Genomic DNA, 17,387 nt, shown 5'->3' on the forward strand with positions numbered 1-17,387 from the left:
CTGCCTTCGGCTGGGATCATGATCCCAGGGTCCTGGGATGGAGTCCCACATCGGGGTCTCTGCTCGGCGGGGAGCCTGCTTCCCCCTCTCTCTCTGCCCGTCTCTCTGCCTGTTTGTGATCTCACTCTCTCTGTCAAATAAGTAAATAAAGTCTTTAAAAAAATTTTTTTTTAAATAATTACCAGTCCAAGTGTTGTTTAGAGTTTTTTTAAATCTACCTTGTTATTTTATTGAGTTCTGGAGCATTCTGCCCCCCTACCGGCCTCCCCCCACTATCAAGACAGTTATAGGCTTTAAAATGGTGTTACAGGCTTCAACTTACAGACATTTAGTCCCCGGCTTTTCTATTAAAGCCAATAATGACGTATGGTCCCCATTGTCTCTATATGAAGACCCAAACACACACCAGACTTCAAAGAATTGGATTTATTTTTACGGGGTAAAGCATCGGAATGTTATCTGAGACAGAATTAAATGGCAAGCGTTCCCGAAATAGAAATAGGACTGTCCTTGGCCGTGGGCCGGCGGTTGAGTCCGCAGCTAGAATAAGACACGGTATCCAGCAGAAGACAGGCCCGGCGGGAGCTCCACTCAGCGGTTGTGCAACAACTCGGGAAGTTATCAGAGTTTCCAGGGGCAGCCATTCCTGTCAGCTCTTCTGGAAAGGGCGGGATTCCGGAGTGCCCAGGAGGCCCAAATGCCAAACGGTATCCCACGTTCGTCCTCATTTTTCCACAGGTGCTGCCTCACGGTCTTCTCTTTCCGACATTTGTGTTGACAGAGATGGACCATCGGAATGAGTCTGGGCTCTTCTGCTGCAAAACTAAGCTCCATACCCAGAGCCAGAGAAGGCCAAAAACATGTTTCGCTCCCTTCTAGCACCGGGAGAAGTGTTACCCCTGGAAAACCGGATATTACCGAGCCCAGAAGACAACGGTAATATATCAGCCTTCCGCTGGCTGTGGCCGCGGGTCTGGCTGTCCTCGGTCCTGCCTTGGCAGACGTGACGCACTTGACACTCAGAGCAGTTTCTTGGATGAGGATCTTGGTGCCTGAGGGCTTACAGGGTGCTATTTCTGATCGACACTTGACTCTCTGTTCTGCCACCCTCCAGGGACCGGGCCAGCCGTGGGAGAGGATTAGCCAACACCCTTGTTTCAAAAAGTGTCCCTCAGTCTGCCGCTGGTGCTTTGACACAAACACTGCTGCCTCTTTCTAAGACACGTTCTCCAAAGAACAAGGGGTCCTTGGAATGAGCGCACAGGAAAGTATGGGTGGAGGAACCACCGATGGGGTGTCTGGACACTTAGGGACACATAGGACCGAGGACACTCCGTATCAGGTGGTGTGCGAGGCCGTGTCTTCCCGTGTCAGGCCAGCCAACCGGAAATGACCTTGTGCTCATGGGAAAACAGGAGAGAGAGAAACTTAGTTTAAGTGATGCCACTAGCAGTAAGGCTGACACGAGTGCGGCTCTTCCTCAAGGGCCATCTCCCCGCCTTGTGCTGGGGGCACGCAGGGGACCAGGGGGGAGAGACAGGGATTGCCCAGAAAAGGGGGTGAGATCAGGGTACCCTTGGGACCAAACAGAAGTCTTGCCAAGTAATCCCGTGCCTTGAATACTCAAACCAGCACTGCGTAGAATTACCTCAACTCTGCGATGAGCTGAGAAAATCAAAATTTTGAAGTGTCCAGTATTCTATTCCACTTCGTCTAGATCTGGAGCCAAGACTGTTGCCCCAAGTCTCACGCTCTGCGCTGTATCCCGGCAAGAGATGGGCTTTCTGCTTAGTCTTCTGGACTCTGTCCTTGTCCTTCAAAGGGGGTGAAGGAATATTCCCGGAGGAATTTGCTAGCTACTCCGAGAAACCAGGAATGTGCAATGCACAGGATAAGGGAAGAATTTTGCTTCATTCGATGATGGTTCAGTGCAACGAAGCTGAGCCTAGGGGAAGAATCTGGGTTGTTTTTCTGTTGCAGCCAAGACCTGTCTTTTTAAAGGAAGGTGACACCTACTGCTGATGCTCTTATTTTTTTAAATATGGGGACATAGCCCAGAGCTGCTTTTATCAACTGCCCTTTTAATTTTTTTTTAAGATTTTATGTATTTATTTGAGAGAGAGAGAGAGAGAGACAGAGAGAGAGAGCATGAGTAGGAGGAGGGAGAGAGGGAGAAGCAGGCTTATCGTTAAGCAGTGAACCTGATGCAGGACTTGATCCCGGGACCCTGGGATCATGACCTGAGCCGAAGGCAGATGCTTAACCGACTGAGCCACCCAGGCATCCCTCAACTGCCCCTTTTAGGTCTCAGCTTTAGTTCCTCAACAAATGAAAGATATACTTAAAATGGAGAAGAGTTTTTCTCACTAGACACAAGATCACGGTATTTGTTAAAACTAATATCCACAGCACTAAATACTCTTCACACCATAGCACTTAACACAGAGTTTTAAACAATATCTGACCCATTTTAATAAACTTGGCATAGCAGACTTTTTTGCCAGAATAGATGTTTTCACCTGTTCCAGAAAGGTTCCGTCAAAGGAAATCAACAACATAGGATTCCAAGCATCATTTCTGTAACAAGAGACACGTGCACAGCAAGGCCATCGTGAATTGCATTACCTAAAAGAAGAGGTGACTTAGCTTCGACGACCTCAGTCTGGGTGCGTGAACTGTCCAAAGGAAGGGGCTTTCCAGGCACCTGTGGCCCTTGGATCCGGGAGTGATGGTCTTGCCCAGGCTGATCCAGTCCCAGCCCTGCCTTGGCATTTTATTTTACTGTGAGACCACGAGGGTGAGTCAGTCCTGCTCCGGCTGGGACCTCAGCAGGATGCCAGATGTGGGCCCGCGTGTGGGGATTATGAGGTCGACCAGGAGACAGAAGCAGAGACCCAGCACAAATCCTTGTGGTGGCTCAAGGCTCTCCTGCTCCTTCCTGGAGTCGAACCCCGTCCTTATCCCGTTCCCCGTCTGGCTATTGGTTTCCTCTGATTATGTAAGAAACCCCAGGATCCTATTAAATCCCTTTTTGTGCTTTCAGCTAGTTTGAATAGATCTTTTATCATAGGCAAGGGAAAAAAAAAAAAAAAAAAGAAAAACAACACACGACTAACGTACCATCAAACTGAAAATAGATGAACTTTTTGTCTCGAGAAATTTTAGGGCTATGTCAGAATTTTAACTTCTTGATAGAAAGAGGCCAGCTTCTTTGATTAGAGCTGCCAAATGGTTGCTACCTTAAAAGGGCCCGGTGAGATCTGAGCAGGATGCAAGGAATCAGAGGACAGCTCTGTAGTGCATCAGACATTTACATAAAAGGAAAGCATTCGGCCCATCTGCATAGGAACACCCGCTTGGCTGTTGGAAAATGCTAATAAGAATCCAACACTTCACCCTTGGGCTTGCACACTGCCTAAAAAGACGCTGTGTCAAGGAAGCTGGGAGACAGAGCCCTTGTCTGTAGAGATGGCGTTTTTAAATAGTGCTCAGTAGAGAGGTTGCAGGGATCTAATCAGGTTCGAGTCGTTGTTAATAACTAACAAAAGCACTTAGGCAAGTGGAGACTGCCATTGGCAGGAGTGAAGGCCACTAGTCGTTTCTTTTCTGGACAAAACTCTCAAACACCAGTCTATTGCATGTGAGACCCTGTAAACCCCATCCCTGTGATGCTGTCTCCGGTAGAATCGGGTCCCTCTGTAGGGAGGAGCCAACAGGCAGGGGAGAAGGGGCAGGCTGTCTCCAGCTGGACAGCAGGTCGGAGGGATCGGAGAGAGCTCCACACCGTAGGGTGGCATCTGCAGAGGCACCTTCTGCCCCCTCGGGCCAGATTTTCTGCAAGGAGAGGCCGAGTCTCACCTGACAAGAGAAGAGAGGAAAGGTCAGTTCTAGAAAAAAGACTTAACTTCGCAGCTCACTCCATCTCCTTTTCCAGCACCGCCGAAGTGCCCTCACCCCCACTCTTGCAACACCTGTCCGGTGGTTGAATAGTGTCCCACAGCCAATCCACGGCCAACCAGAACCTCAGAATGTGCCCCCTTTTGGAAATAGGGTCTTTGCAGATGGGATTCGTTAAGAATCTTGAGATAAAACCATCCTGGACTTAGAGTGGAACCTAAATGCCATGACTGGTTTCTTACCAGAAGAGAGGACACAGAGACACCCACAGGGAAGGAGGCCATGTGAACAGGGAGGTGGACATGGGAACGGCGTAGCCACAGGCCAGGGGCCCCCAGAAGCTAGAAGGAGCCAGGAAGGATTCTTCCCTAGAGCCTCAAGGAGGAACATGGCCCTGATGACACCCTGATCTTGGACTTCTGGCTTCCAGAGCTGTGAACAAATTCATGTCTACTGTTTGAAGTCACCAAGTTTGCGGTCACGTGTTACAGCAACCACCGAACCCTAGTGCAGTCTGGAAGCTTGTTAGGCATCCCTCCCCATGCCAAGTACGCCAAAACACCCACACAGACCTCCCTTCTCCTACACACCTTCTTCTCTCCCCCCACCATGCCTCATCTCTGCCCTCCACTTGCTCGTCCTAACATCAAAGTCCCCATTTCCTAAACGTGGCTCATGTCGGTTAAAAGTTCAAAGACAATCAATTAAATTGCATTCATTCTTATCTGAATAGATGATACCACCATTTGTCCAAAAACATTTCCACTTTAAGAATCCTCATGGACAAGTCTTTAACGAGTAGAATTTCCTGTATGAGAAGAGCGTTTGAAGAGTAGACAGACGCACTTCCATTCTGAAGAAGAAAGGTCCACCCCTGGGGTTCTCTTGGTTGAGCGTTCAGGGGGCTTTAGGGAGACCTGAGAGCGGGAACCGGGATCATGTCAAGCACGCGTCTCTAATCTTGGCTGTACGTATCCCACCGCCATCTTCCCAGCCCCAACCCCAACCCCACAGAGACAGGAGAGCTCAAACAGAACCTAGAGACTGTCTCATTCAAAGCCCCCATTTTGTCAATCAGGAAACATGCTTACGAGTGGTGGGATCAAGACAAGAACCAAGGTCCCTTCTATGCTAAAGACGGTCACTGCCATTTGCGGAGTGATTACCATGTGCCAAGCACTGTGCTGGGTACTTTGGGAAGGCATCTCAGTGACCCTTCTCTCTCTGGTCTCTCTTCCTCGGTCTCCTTCACTCAGAAAATTTCTGGCCTTTTCTACCCCTGCTCTTCCCTACAGGTTGGCCGCTCTGGTGAGGGCACGCAGCAGGGTGGGATCCCTAGAGTTCTGAGTGTTCTGGGAAGGCTTAGAAGCCCTTCCAGGAGCCCAAAGAGTAGCATCCTCTTGTGGAACATCTTCAGGAGATCCTCCTCTTGCCAACATGACCCCCCCCCCGACTCCCCTGCCCTCCACCTCATTGCCCCTGGCCCCTGACCCACCCACCTCAGGGCAAAGCTTCAGGATTGTGCTGTTGTCCACCAAAGCCTTGGCCTTTCTTCCTGTCTTACTCCAGACCCATTGGGCACCTAGACTGGGGATGGTCAAAGAGAGGGAGGAAAAGGAAGGGAGAACAAGAAGAAATCTCCACCTCTGGCAGTTACTAGCGTTACAGCCTGTCTCACAGGAGAGGAACCTGAAGTTGAGGAGCTTCATGGAGACACGGGAGGCCATGAGGCCACCTTCAAACCCAGACCCGTTGTTATCTGCCCACCACGTTTGTTCTCTGGAGAGTTGAAGCATGACTTCCCAGGGAGTTTGGGTGTCTCCTATGGACCCTGGGAGCCACCTCAGCCTCAGTCATGCCCATGTCAGGACCCAGCAGAGGACGGGGGTTAATTTTAGAAGTGGGGTGAGCTCTGAAGAGCTGAAGAGTCAACATGGCTTATGTGTCCCTCTGTTGATGCCCACGGCCCCATCACCATGGCTCAGTCTCCATCACGTATGACTTTGGAGGTTCAGCTGTCTGTGTAGCCTATGTTGTCCAGGACACACTGGCCTGAGCGAATGCAACCCTGCAAGCAATAATAAATATATTTCTCTGGGGCACCTGGGTGGCTCACTCTGTTGAGCATCTGACTCTTGATTTCAGCGCAGGTCATGATCTCAGGTCGTGGGATCGAGCCAGCATTGGGATCTGCACTCAGCAGGGAGTTTGCTTCTCTCCCTCTCCCTCTACTTCCCCCCCACCCTCTCTCTAATAATGAATAAATAAATATTTAACAAATTTCTCCGGCTCTGCAGTCCCCTCTTTCCCAGGACCTCTTGATCCCCCTTCCTACCTCGAGCACCCCTCCCCTCCTTCTCGAATGCCCCTGCTTGCAGGAGACAGGATGGGACCACAGTGCCTACAGCGGCCGCCTACCAGAGCTGGCCCCAGCCTCCCAGGCAGCACAGCCTCTGGTCTGTGCCCTGTGCCCTCCAAAGCACCATATTGTGGGGGCCTCTGAAGCAGGAAGAATCTCCTTCAGTGATTCCTCTACATAGATCAGTTGTTTGAGGTTATTACCTGAGATCCTTTATTTCTTGAGGATTCGGTCATAAGCTCCATGTGTGTGCCCATTCTTCCCTCTTTTTTCCTTCCTGCTAGTTGAAAAATGGTTATGGTGGCTGGAACTGGAGGAACCAACCTAGACCCTAAGGTGACTTTTGAAAATAAGATTGCGGATTACCGTTCATCAAGCCGGAATGATGGACTTCTGAGTTTCTGAGGACATGGGATACTCTGCCAACTGGACTGATTATTGCCAGCGTCTAAAGTGAGAGAGAAAGAAATATCTACCTCATTTTGAACCACTGTTATTTGGGGGGTTGTACCTCATTCTTGAACCAGATCTCACTAATATCCTTTAACTTTGTGTATGCTTCCTGTTCTCAGTGAAGTGTGCTTAGTTGTAAGGCCAGTGGGGTTCAAGCAACGAAACATTGTCTCCCATGAAGAAGCCTTGAGGTAGGGAGTTTCAGAGTCTGTTCTCTAGTTCAACGCCACCAAGACAAGAAGATCGTACTCTGTGTGGTTCTCTTAGCCTGCTACCTCTGCTCACAATCTGGCTGCTGCAGCTCCTTCTCACACACCAGCATCCAAAATGGGAAGGCAATCTCTTCTTTATCAGTCAAGAAAATCTTGCCCATAAACACATAAGCCCACTTCCCCTTATTCCTCACCACAAGTCCCTAGTTTGGTCATTATCAAGGGGGAGTGGGATTTCCAAAAATGGGTGCCGCCTGTGCTTATTGGTTCCCCAGGGTGAGGCACATTGCCATTCAAGCCAAACCATGGTTCCATTAGCGAAGAAAGGAGAATAGGTACTGGGAAGGCAACCCCTGATGTCTGCCCTACAAATCAAAAAGAGCACCTCGTGGGATAAAGACATCTGGGTCCTTGATACGGCTTCATGCCACAGTGGTATTGGCATCATTCTGAAATGCCAGCACTAACTTTATTCACTTGGGGCTTGTAGCTTCTCCACTGACAACATACTACCCCATGATTTAAGGCTAAGGAAGAGCTAAGAGTGGACAATATTTCACGAAACTTACAATTAGGAAAGATGATGATTTAATCTTTCATGCTCACAGCCCAAATCAATCTCAAGCTCAGAGAGAGAGAGAGAGAGAGAGAGAGAGAGAGAGAGAAGAGCTATTTATTTTAAGAAATACCAACGTCAAGGGCTCCGGAGCCATTCCCTGTCCTTCCGGATTATTGGTTCTCTTCTTGAACACTGTGTCTGCCCTTCCTCCGTGGCGGCCTCCGGCTCCCCGCACCCCCGGCCCCTGCCCGCACCACGCACCGCCTCCCTCTTCCTCCAGACTTGCCGTGTGCTTTGTTGTCCTTGTTACTGTTCCTTTTTTCTTTATTTCTTTTGTCTTTCTCGTTCCTGCGCCCGATTGGGAAGGGTTTCTGGGAGGAGCCATGTTTCGCAGGATTCTGTATCGCGTTCACTCTTCTTACTCCTGGAAGCAGGTGAGTCCAGTGTTTGTGCTCGGCCTTTGCAGAAAAAGCTTTCACAGAATTATACGAAACTGAATGAAAAGACAAAAAACGCAAAACAAAACAAAACACCAAACCCAGCGTTCCCCATTCCTGTCATGTGACTGATTAATTCCATTCAGTATTTGGTCTTATGAGGGAAAGAACCAGCAAAAAAAAAAACAAAATCCTATTAAGCTCTCTACTTCAATTCGATCTAAGGAATTCAGTCACGCCCTGGCAGACTGTGAAAAGCCATATGGGCCGTCCCGAATCCCAGCAAATACTCACGGAGCTAGATGCTCGCAGGTACTTGGCTACCATCACAGAGAACTGGCTTGGACCCAGCTCTGAGCAGGGAAGTCCTCCTGCAAGGGGAGGTGCTAGGAACGAATTGTGCCTCCCCAGAGTCAAAGACCTAACCTCCAGCGTGACTGAGTTTGGAGACAGGACTCTTAGGAGGTAATTAAGGTTAAAGGAGGGCATAAGGTTGGGCTTTAATCCAGCAGAATGTGGCCTTATAAGAAGACAAGGGTCTCTCTTTTTCTCTCCTTTCCTCTGTCTCTCTCCCATCTCCCCCGCTTCTCTCCCTTCTTCCCTCCATCCCCCTCTTTCCCCTCCCCCATCTCCTTCTCTGTTTCTCTCTGTCCTTTCCTCCCTCTTTCCTTCTTAGCATTACCATCGGAGGACATATCAAGAAGATGGCCATCCACAAGCCAACAAGAGGTCTCTCGTCAGAAACCGAAGTCAAGGGCGCCTGCGCGCCTCAGTCGGTTAAGCGTCTGCCTCTGGCTCAGGTCGTGATCTTGGGGTCTTGGGATTGAGCCCCGAGTCAGGCTCCCTGCTTCTCCCTCTCCCTCTGCCCCTCCCCGACACCACTTGTGCGCGCGCGCGCGCTCTCTCTCTCTCTGTCTCTCAAATAAATAAATAAACTCTTTTTTTTTCTTTTACTTTTCTTTTGACAGAGATCACAAGTAGATGGAGAGGCAGACAGAGAGAGAGAGAGAGAGAAGCAGGCTCCCTGCTGAGCAGAGAGCCCCATGCGGGACTCGATCCCAGGACCCTGAGATCATGACCTGAGCGGAAGGCAGCGGCTTAACCCACTGAGCCACCCAGGCGCCCCTTAAGATGTTTTTATAAGCGGTGTTGAGGTCTACCATGTGGAGGGTCTAGTGGTTCCTCCTCGTGTGGGGTTGGCAGCCACACGAAGATATATTAATTCATTGAGGGACACGAAATGACACTATGCTATCAACCCTTCTTCATTTATGAACTGGAATAATTCCATAGAGGAACACCCCTTCACGTACTCCTTAACCCGTGATACCACTCACAGAAACATCAGGATAAATCCTTGATTATTTCCCTTTGCATACAAGCTTCGTATTAATGTGTTGGTTCTCCCGTGTTCCCCAAAGGTAACCACTTTGGCAAGGAGTCTGAGTTGATTTTGTTTGCTTTTGTAGTTGTTGCCTCATGAACGTGTGGATTTTAACCTATTTTATGTGCTTTAATCTATTGTACTTTCTCTCTCTCTCTCTTTTAGATTTATTTGTTTTAATTGAGAGAGAGGGAGAGAGAGAGTACGTGTGCGAGCCGGGAAAGGGTAGAGGGAGAGAGAGAGAACCTCAAGCAGACACCCTGAGCATGAAGCCAGTGCAGGACTCGATCTCACAACGGTGAGATCATGACCTGAGCTGAAACCTAGAGTCTGTTGCTCAATCGACTGAGCCACCCAGGTGTCCCTGCATGTGTTCTCTTTGATGATGTTTAAATTGCTCAATCTTTAGCCTGGACCGGGGGAGGGGGGGGGCGGCTTCTTTGGGTTGGCTCCTGAGTCCTTCTGTTGTGTCTTAGTAAATGAGTTGTCTTTGCCATCTTCCCTTCTTCCTTCATTTCTGATGCGAGAAGATATTCCAGGTTCCTCCTGTACCTTTCCTGACCCAGATCTCGAATCAATCATTTCTCCAAGGAGCACTTTCCTTCTAGTGGGAATTGAAATTGCAGGATCACCATCTGTCTGCTGAAGATATTCATTGCTGGAAGGTTCATCATTATTTTCTTGGCTATTTCTATAGACAGACCTAGAAAATTGTTTTAGAAGAAGTTTAAAAAATTTTTAAAAGATAAAATACATCATGAGAATATATTGAAGCTCCAATTCAAATGTAGGAGTAAATGGCTTATTTAGCCTCTTGGATCTTAAATATGGCCTTTTTCCTGCACCGATAAAACTGGTCATCAAGGACACTAGAAATGATAGGATTAGAATATCTCACCATTATTCGCTCGCTTTATCCTGCAATAGACCCAGAACAGTCTTAGAGAAACAATGCCACTGCTCTCCATTCCCGGACAATACGAATACTGAAACTAGTGTTTTGTCCTTATGGTATATCCCACGGGGAGTGTATTGTTGGATTATTGTGTTTAAAGCCTCTTGGAATAGTCCTTTGTCTGTCTATCTTTCAGAATGTAGTTCTGAGAAGTCTGCAGAGGACTGAGCCAGAACAGAGGTAAAGGACTTGCCTACAGAAGGACCATTATCCTTCTCCCGAGAACCAAATGCTCTCTCAGCCAGCTAATTTTATCCTTCCTTCATGTAGTTCCCCTAACTTCCAGCCACCCCCAACCCCCAGGACCTACCTTCAAACTTGGCTCCTCTAATGCTGCATTCTAATATCCCAGTGATCAGGTCCCTGGGCCATAGGAATCTCTACCCCCTATTTGGGGATGTGAATCAAGATTTACAAAAATATTTTCACACACCTTCTAAAAAAATTTTAAAAATAGATGTTATTTCTTATAGCACCTTTAGGTTCCCAGTAATGTTGAACAGAAGGTACAGAGTATTTCCATATATTTCCTGTCCCCATTCATGCATGTCCTTCCTCTTACAACATCACCCACAGAATGGTGCATTTGTTACAACGATGAACCTACAGTGACACATCATTACAGCCCAAAGACTATAGTTTCCATTATGGTGTCCATAGGTAGTATCCTTTCTATGGGTTTGGACAAATGTTATAATAGCACGTATCCATTATTATAATATCATATAGACTAGTTGCACTGTCCTAAAAATCCTTTGTGCTCCTCCTAGTCATCCCTCCCTCCTTCCCTGTTCACCCCAGGCATCCGCTGATTTTTTTGAAAAATATTTTATTTATTTATTTGAGACAGAGATTACAAGTAGGCAGAAAGAGAGGCAGAGAAAGAGGAGGAAGCAGGCTCCCTGCCAAGCAGAGAGTCCAATACAGGGCTCGATTCCAGAACCCTGGGATCATGACCCGAGCCAAAGGCAGAGGCCTTAACCCACTGAGCCACCTAGGCACCCCCATTCACTGATTTTTAACAGTCTCTGTAGTTTTGCCTTTTCCAAAATTTTGTACAGCGGGAACCATACTGAACATGGCCATTTCAGATTGTTTTCTTCCACTTAGTAACATGCACTTAATTTTCCTTTACGTCTTTTCACGGCTTGATAGTTCATTTCTTCTTAGTGCTGAATAATGTTCCATTGTCACCACGTGTCACAGTTCACTTATCCATTCACCTGTTGAAGGACATATTGGCGGCTCACCAATTTTGGCAACTCTGAATAAAGCTACTGTAAACATCAGCATACAGGCTTTGTGTGAACATAAGTTTTCACTCTTTTGAGAAAAAGTCAAGGAGCATGATTGCTGGGTTATATGGTCAGAGCACGTTCAGTTTTAAAAGAAAAGGCCAAACATGTTCCAAAGTGGCTGAGCCGTTTGGTGTTGCCACCAGCCTCCGGTAAGGGATTCTGTGGCCCCACATCCTTGACAGGATTTGATGTCGTCAGTGTTTTGGATTGGGGCCATTCTGTTGGGTGTCTAGTGATGGCTCATTGTTTGAATTTGCATTTCTCAGATGACCTATGACGTGGAGCATCTTTTCACAGACTTATTTGCCACCTGTCTTCTCCTCTTTCTCTCTCTCTCTCTTTTTGTTTCAGTGTCAAGGTCTTTGGGTCATGTTCTTATTGTGGAGTTTTAAGTGTTGCTTGTACATTTTGAAGATCCTTTATCAGGTATAGCTTTTGCAAATATTTTCTCCCCCAGCCTGTGGCTTATCTTTCCATTCCCGGGACAGTGTCTTTGGCAGAGCAGGAAATGTTAATGATAAAGAAGTCCAGCTCTTCAGTTCTTTCTTTCATGGATCATGTATTGGTGTTGTATCTAAAATATTATCACCAAATCCAAGGTCATCTAGATTTCTCCTTTGTTATCTTCCAGGCGGTTTACAGGTTTGCCTTCTACATTTAGGTCTGTGATCTACTTGGAGTTAATTTTTGGGTAGAATGTAATGACTGTGTCTAGATTTTTTTTTTTTTTTTTGCATGTGGATGCCCCGTTGTTCCAGAACTATCTGTTGAAAAAACTGTCTTTGCTCCATTGTATTGCCTCTACTCTTTTGTCAAAAATCAGTCGACTGTATTTCTGGGGGTTTATTTCTAGGCTCTCTAATCTGTGCTATTGATCTACTTGTCTATCTTTTTCTCCAAAACTACACTGTCTTGATTACCATAGCTTTATAGCAAGTCTTGAAGTTAGGTAGAGTACAGGCCTCCAACTTTGTTCTTCAGTATTGTGTTGCTGGGTCTAGGTCGTGTGCCTCTCCATATAACCCTTAGAATAAGCTGCTCTCTCCACAAAAACAAGGACTGTAATTAGGGCTGCACTGAATCTATAGATCAAGTTGGGAAGAACTGATATGTTGACAATACTGTGTCTTCCCATTCACGAGCATTGAAACATCTCTCCATTTATGTAATTCTTTGGTTCCTGCACCTTTGATGCAGTAATTTCATTTCCTTTTTTAAATGATTTTATTTATTTGTGAGAGAGATCACAAGTAGGCAGAGAGGCAGTTGGGGGAGGGTGAAAGCAGGCTTCCTGCTGAGCAGAGAGCCCAGTGTGGGGCCCAATCCCAGGACCCTGAGACCATGACCTGAGCCGAAGGCAGAGGCTTAACTCACTGAGCCACCCAGGCACCCCAGTAATTTCATTTCTGATAAGTATATCACCTAAAAAAGGGGAAAAAATATATGCAGCATTGATTTTAATTATTTGTGGACAAGATAATTCTGAAACTTTAAAATGAATACAAAATTTCCTAGGAAACATATTTAAAATGTAGACTTTTTTAAATTAAAAAAAGGAATGTAGGCATTTTATTTTGTATTTTTCATTCGGTAAGTAAAACGTAGATTGTATCTGTGGCTTTACAGTGTATTTCCCTGAACACCAATTAGATTGAGCACATTCTCATATGTCTGTTGGCTATTTTATTTCCTTCTTTGTGAAGTGTCCCTCTATACGGGAATTTTTCTCATTTGTTTTCTGAGTTCTCAGTTTTTTCCTTATTAATTCATAAGAATTTTAATATATTCAAAATCCTAAACTGACTTTCAGGTAATACATGTTGCAAATATTTTTTTTTCTATTCTGTGTTTTGTGCTTTTAGTCTCTTTATGACGTCTTTTGATTAACAGAATTCCTAATTTTATTAAAGTTAAAATTAGCAAGTTTCTGTTCCATGAATAAGAGATTCTTCACTACTTTTGGATTGTTAACATTTTCCCATCTTCCATATATGCTTTATAATTTTGCTTTTTGCATTTTGATCTCTTATCTACCGGGACTCAATTTTTATGTATGATATGAATGAGGGTTCACTTTTACTTTTTTCTGTATGGATTACCTACTCATCCCAGGAATATCATTTGAAAAACTCATTTTTCCCTCTCTGATACACAAAGCCACAGCAGTCACGTATCAACTTTCTATATGACCATTTATCTGTTTCTGGGTTCTCTATTCTAGTCTATCTGTCTGTTTTCAGTCCTGGCATCAGTACCACACTATCTAATTCCTGTAGCTTTATACCATATGCAAGGACAAATTCACCCCTTGTATTTTCCTTCAAGAGTGTTTTCATTACTTTTGTCTTCTTTGCATTTCCTTATAGTTTAAGAGCAGTGAATCAATCTTAATAGATAATCTGACTTAATTGTTATTAGGACTGAAAGGACTACAGCTTCATTTAGGGAGAATTGACATATTTAATACCAAATCTTTCAACCCATGAACATGGTATGGTACAGCTTTCCATTTATATGGGTCTTCTTTAATGTTCAATAAAGTTTAATTGTTTTCTCTATAAAGATCTTTTGCACACACACACACACACAAGATCCTTTTCCACATCGTTTGTTAGATTTATTAGTAGGTCTGCTGTATGTTCAAGTTAAAAGTATCTTTTTTTCTTTATTTTCTGGTCTGTAGCTAGCACATGAGGTACAAGTAAATGGTGTGTGTTAATTTTGCATCTGACAACCTTGGTGATTCTTTTATTAATTCTATAATTGAGCTGTATAGTCTTTTGCATTTTCTATATATGTTCTCATATCATTTACAAATGATTACAGTTTTATTTCTTACTTTCCAATATTAATACTTTTTATTTATTTTTCTTGTGTTACTACTTCAGCTTGAACCTCTGATGGATAGAAGTGATGAGAGTGGATATCCCTGTCTGATTCCAAACAGAGGGAAATCTTTCATTTTTAAAGAATTTTTAGATATCCTGAAAAACATAAGAAAGTTTCCTTCTAGTAGTTACTTTAAAGTATTTTCTAAATTGTTCTTATAAATGGGAGCAGAATTTTATCAGTGTTTTAATCTATCAAGAAAACAATATGATGTATCTAATTATATCAGTTGATTTGTCTAATGTTAAGTCACCCTATATTCTTTCTTTCTTTCTTTCTTTTTTTAAGATTTTTTGCTTATTTACTTGACAGACAGAGATCACAAGCAGTCAGAGAGGCAGGTGGGGAGAGAGGGGGAAGCAGGCTCCCCGCCAAGCAGAGAGCCCGATGCAGGGCTCGATCCCAGAACCCTGGGATTATGACCTGAGCCGAAGGCAGAGGCTTTAACCCCCTGAACCACCCAGGCACCCGATGTCACCCTGTATTCTTAGGACAAGCCTAATTTGGTCATGATATCTCGTCCTTTTTAAAAACATTGTTGGGAACAAATATATCGATGGATTTGATTTTTGTAGGAATTCACATTTTTACATATTAATTTTCTTAGCAAATATTTATTGAGCACCTACCATGTGCCAGGCACAGTTCCACATGCACAAAACAAACCAGGGTCCTTGTTCTCATGAAGTGTAAATTTTAGCAGGGAGAGACATAAAAGAATAACTGAACATAATTCAAAAATCATATTCAGTGTGTTAGAAGATGAAAAGTACTATGAAATAAGGAAAAATGGAACAAGGGATGAGGCAGGAAGATCTGAAGATGGTTTGGGAGGATGCAGTGGAACAGGGTGATAAGAAGAGGTCTTGCTGAAAAGACAACACCTAAGAAAAGAGTTAAGAGAGATAAAGGTATTAGCTCTGTGGCTATCTGGTGGGAAATATTTAGGAATAGCGAAGGGCAAGGTTAAGTTCAGAGATAAGTGTGACTGGACTGGAGAAAGCAATGGGAGTACCAGTAGGTGACCTGGTCAGAACATTGAAGGGCTAGATCACATGGGGTTCTGTCAACTCCTGAAGGGTTTTGGATTCTCTGAATGACCTGGGGAGCCATTGAAGAGTTTCAGGCAGAGACTTGACATGATCTGACTTGCACCTTAAAAGGACCACTCTGGCAGCTGAGTTGGAAATAGACTATAAGTTAGTAAGCTTAGAAATAGGGAGACCAGTTAGGAGGCTATTACAGTAATCCAAGAAGGAGATGGGGGTGGTTCTGGGAAGGGTGATCGCAGTGGCAATAGTAAGCAGTGGTTAGATTCTGGATATATTTTGAAGGTTGAGGCTACAGGATTTCTTGATGGATTATATATGAGATGTAAGGACTAGGAAGGAGTATAAAACTGGCTTCAAATTTTTTTCACATGTGTCACTGGAAATGCACACATTGATGCACATTTGGCAGATAAAAATTGCAAGTTCATTTTGGTACATGTTGATTTTAAGGTTTTTATTAGACAGTCAAGTAGCATTGTCAACTACATAGTTAAATCTTGAAATTGAAAGAGAGGTCTGGGCTGCAAATATAAATTTGGGAGTAGTAATGATATTTAATATTCCTTATAGATGACATTTATAATTAGCTTATAAATGGTATTTAAAATCAATTGTCCAGATGAGATTGCCAAGAAGTAAGTGTACATAAAAATAAGAAGAGAGGGACCAAGGATTCACTGTGAAGAACCCCAACATTAGGAGTTTGGGGTGAGGAGGAGGAATCTGCAAAAGAGACAAGGAATGAGGAAACAGTGAGGCAGATGGCAAAGCAGGTACCTGTTCTGTCCTGGAAGTCAAAGAAAAAGGTGTTCGGAGAAGAAACAAAAAATGCACTCTTCCTCTGTCAAATGCTATTGATAGGTTCAGTAAGATGAGGGAAGAGGTTGGCCCTTTGATTTAGCAAGGTCATATGATGACCCCCACAAGCACTGTTTCAGAGGAGTGGTAGGAGAAAAGCATGAGTGAGAACAGAGTAGACGGCAGTAGAGGAATGGTTAAACTTCGGCTACAAAGAGAAGCAGAGAAATGGGTAGGTGGTGATTTGGGGCAAAGAGAGGGTTTTTTCCATCCCTAGGATGGAGAAATAAGCATATGTTTGCATGCTTATGGAGATAACCTGGTAAGGAGTAAAAAATCAAATATATAACAAGGAGGGGAGAATTGATAAAGCAATGCCCTTAAGTAGAAGAGATGGGTAGGATATAGTGCACAAATGGAGGGATTGTGCTTAGACCTAGGAACATGGATAAGTTCATTATATTAATAAGCAGGACATTGTGGGTGCAAAGAAAAGTCTTATAGGAAATAAGTTGGGTGGCAGAGGTCTCTGGAAATTCTTTTGTGATTTATTTCAAGTTTCTCAGTGAAGTAAGAAATGAGGTCATCAGGTTAGGTTCAAGAGTTTCAAAAATTTTAGAACAAATTTGTTCATATTTTCTTATTATTTGTAAAATATTATAGCATTGGTGGTGGAAACTCATTTACATTTCTGTTTTTGGTTGCCCTTTTTTGGACATTTGTCACTGTTGTTTTTTTTTTTTTTTCAAAGAACCATGTTCTTGCATTATTGATTCTCTTACGGGTTCCCCATTTATTGTCTATTTTACTTACTGCTGTACTTTATTTCCTTCCTTGTAGTTTTTTTGTGTGGAAAGAGGATATTTTGCTAATTGTTTGATAATTTCTTGTGACAAATACTTAGTTCATGAAATTCAAGCACTTTCTTAGCTAATATAAATTTAAGATTTAAAATTTTCCTTTATAAAATATGCTAACTGCATTTCACAAGCAGCTAAACATATACTAGTGTTACAATCACTCAATTCAACTGACGCTCGGTGGCTCAGTTGGTTGGACGACTGCCTTCGGCTCAGGTCATGATCCCGGAGTCC

At 44.4% G+C, this 17,387-nt stretch overlaps 1 long non-coding RNA gene across 2 annotated transcripts; it reads right to left on the minus strand.

Annotated features, from left to right (window-relative positions):
• Window positions 1–360: 360 nt before the first annotated feature.
• LOC116589191 lies at window positions 361–8,422 on the minus strand. Of its 2 annotated transcripts, XR_004285235.1 has the most exons (5): window positions 6,460–8,422; window positions 5,397–5,484; window positions 4,140–4,814; window positions 2,520–3,858; window positions 361–1,400 (listed from the first exon to the last, which is right to left on the minus strand). It is a non-coding gene; the product is annotated as an uncharacterized LOC116589191 (long non-coding RNA). The 2 variants fall into 2 exon arrangements; XR_004285234.1 differs by lacking the exon at window positions 361–1,400 and having other exon boundaries at window positions 2,245–3,858.
• Window positions 8,423–17,387: the final 8,965 nt, after the last annotated feature.

The sequence above is a fragment of the Mustela erminea genome, chromosome 4 (assembly GCF_009829155.1).
Source record: "Mustela erminea isolate mMusErm1 chromosome 4, mMusErm1.Pri, whole genome shotgun sequence".
NCBI lineage: Eukaryota > Metazoa > Chordata > Mammalia > Carnivora > Mustelidae > Mustela > Mustela erminea.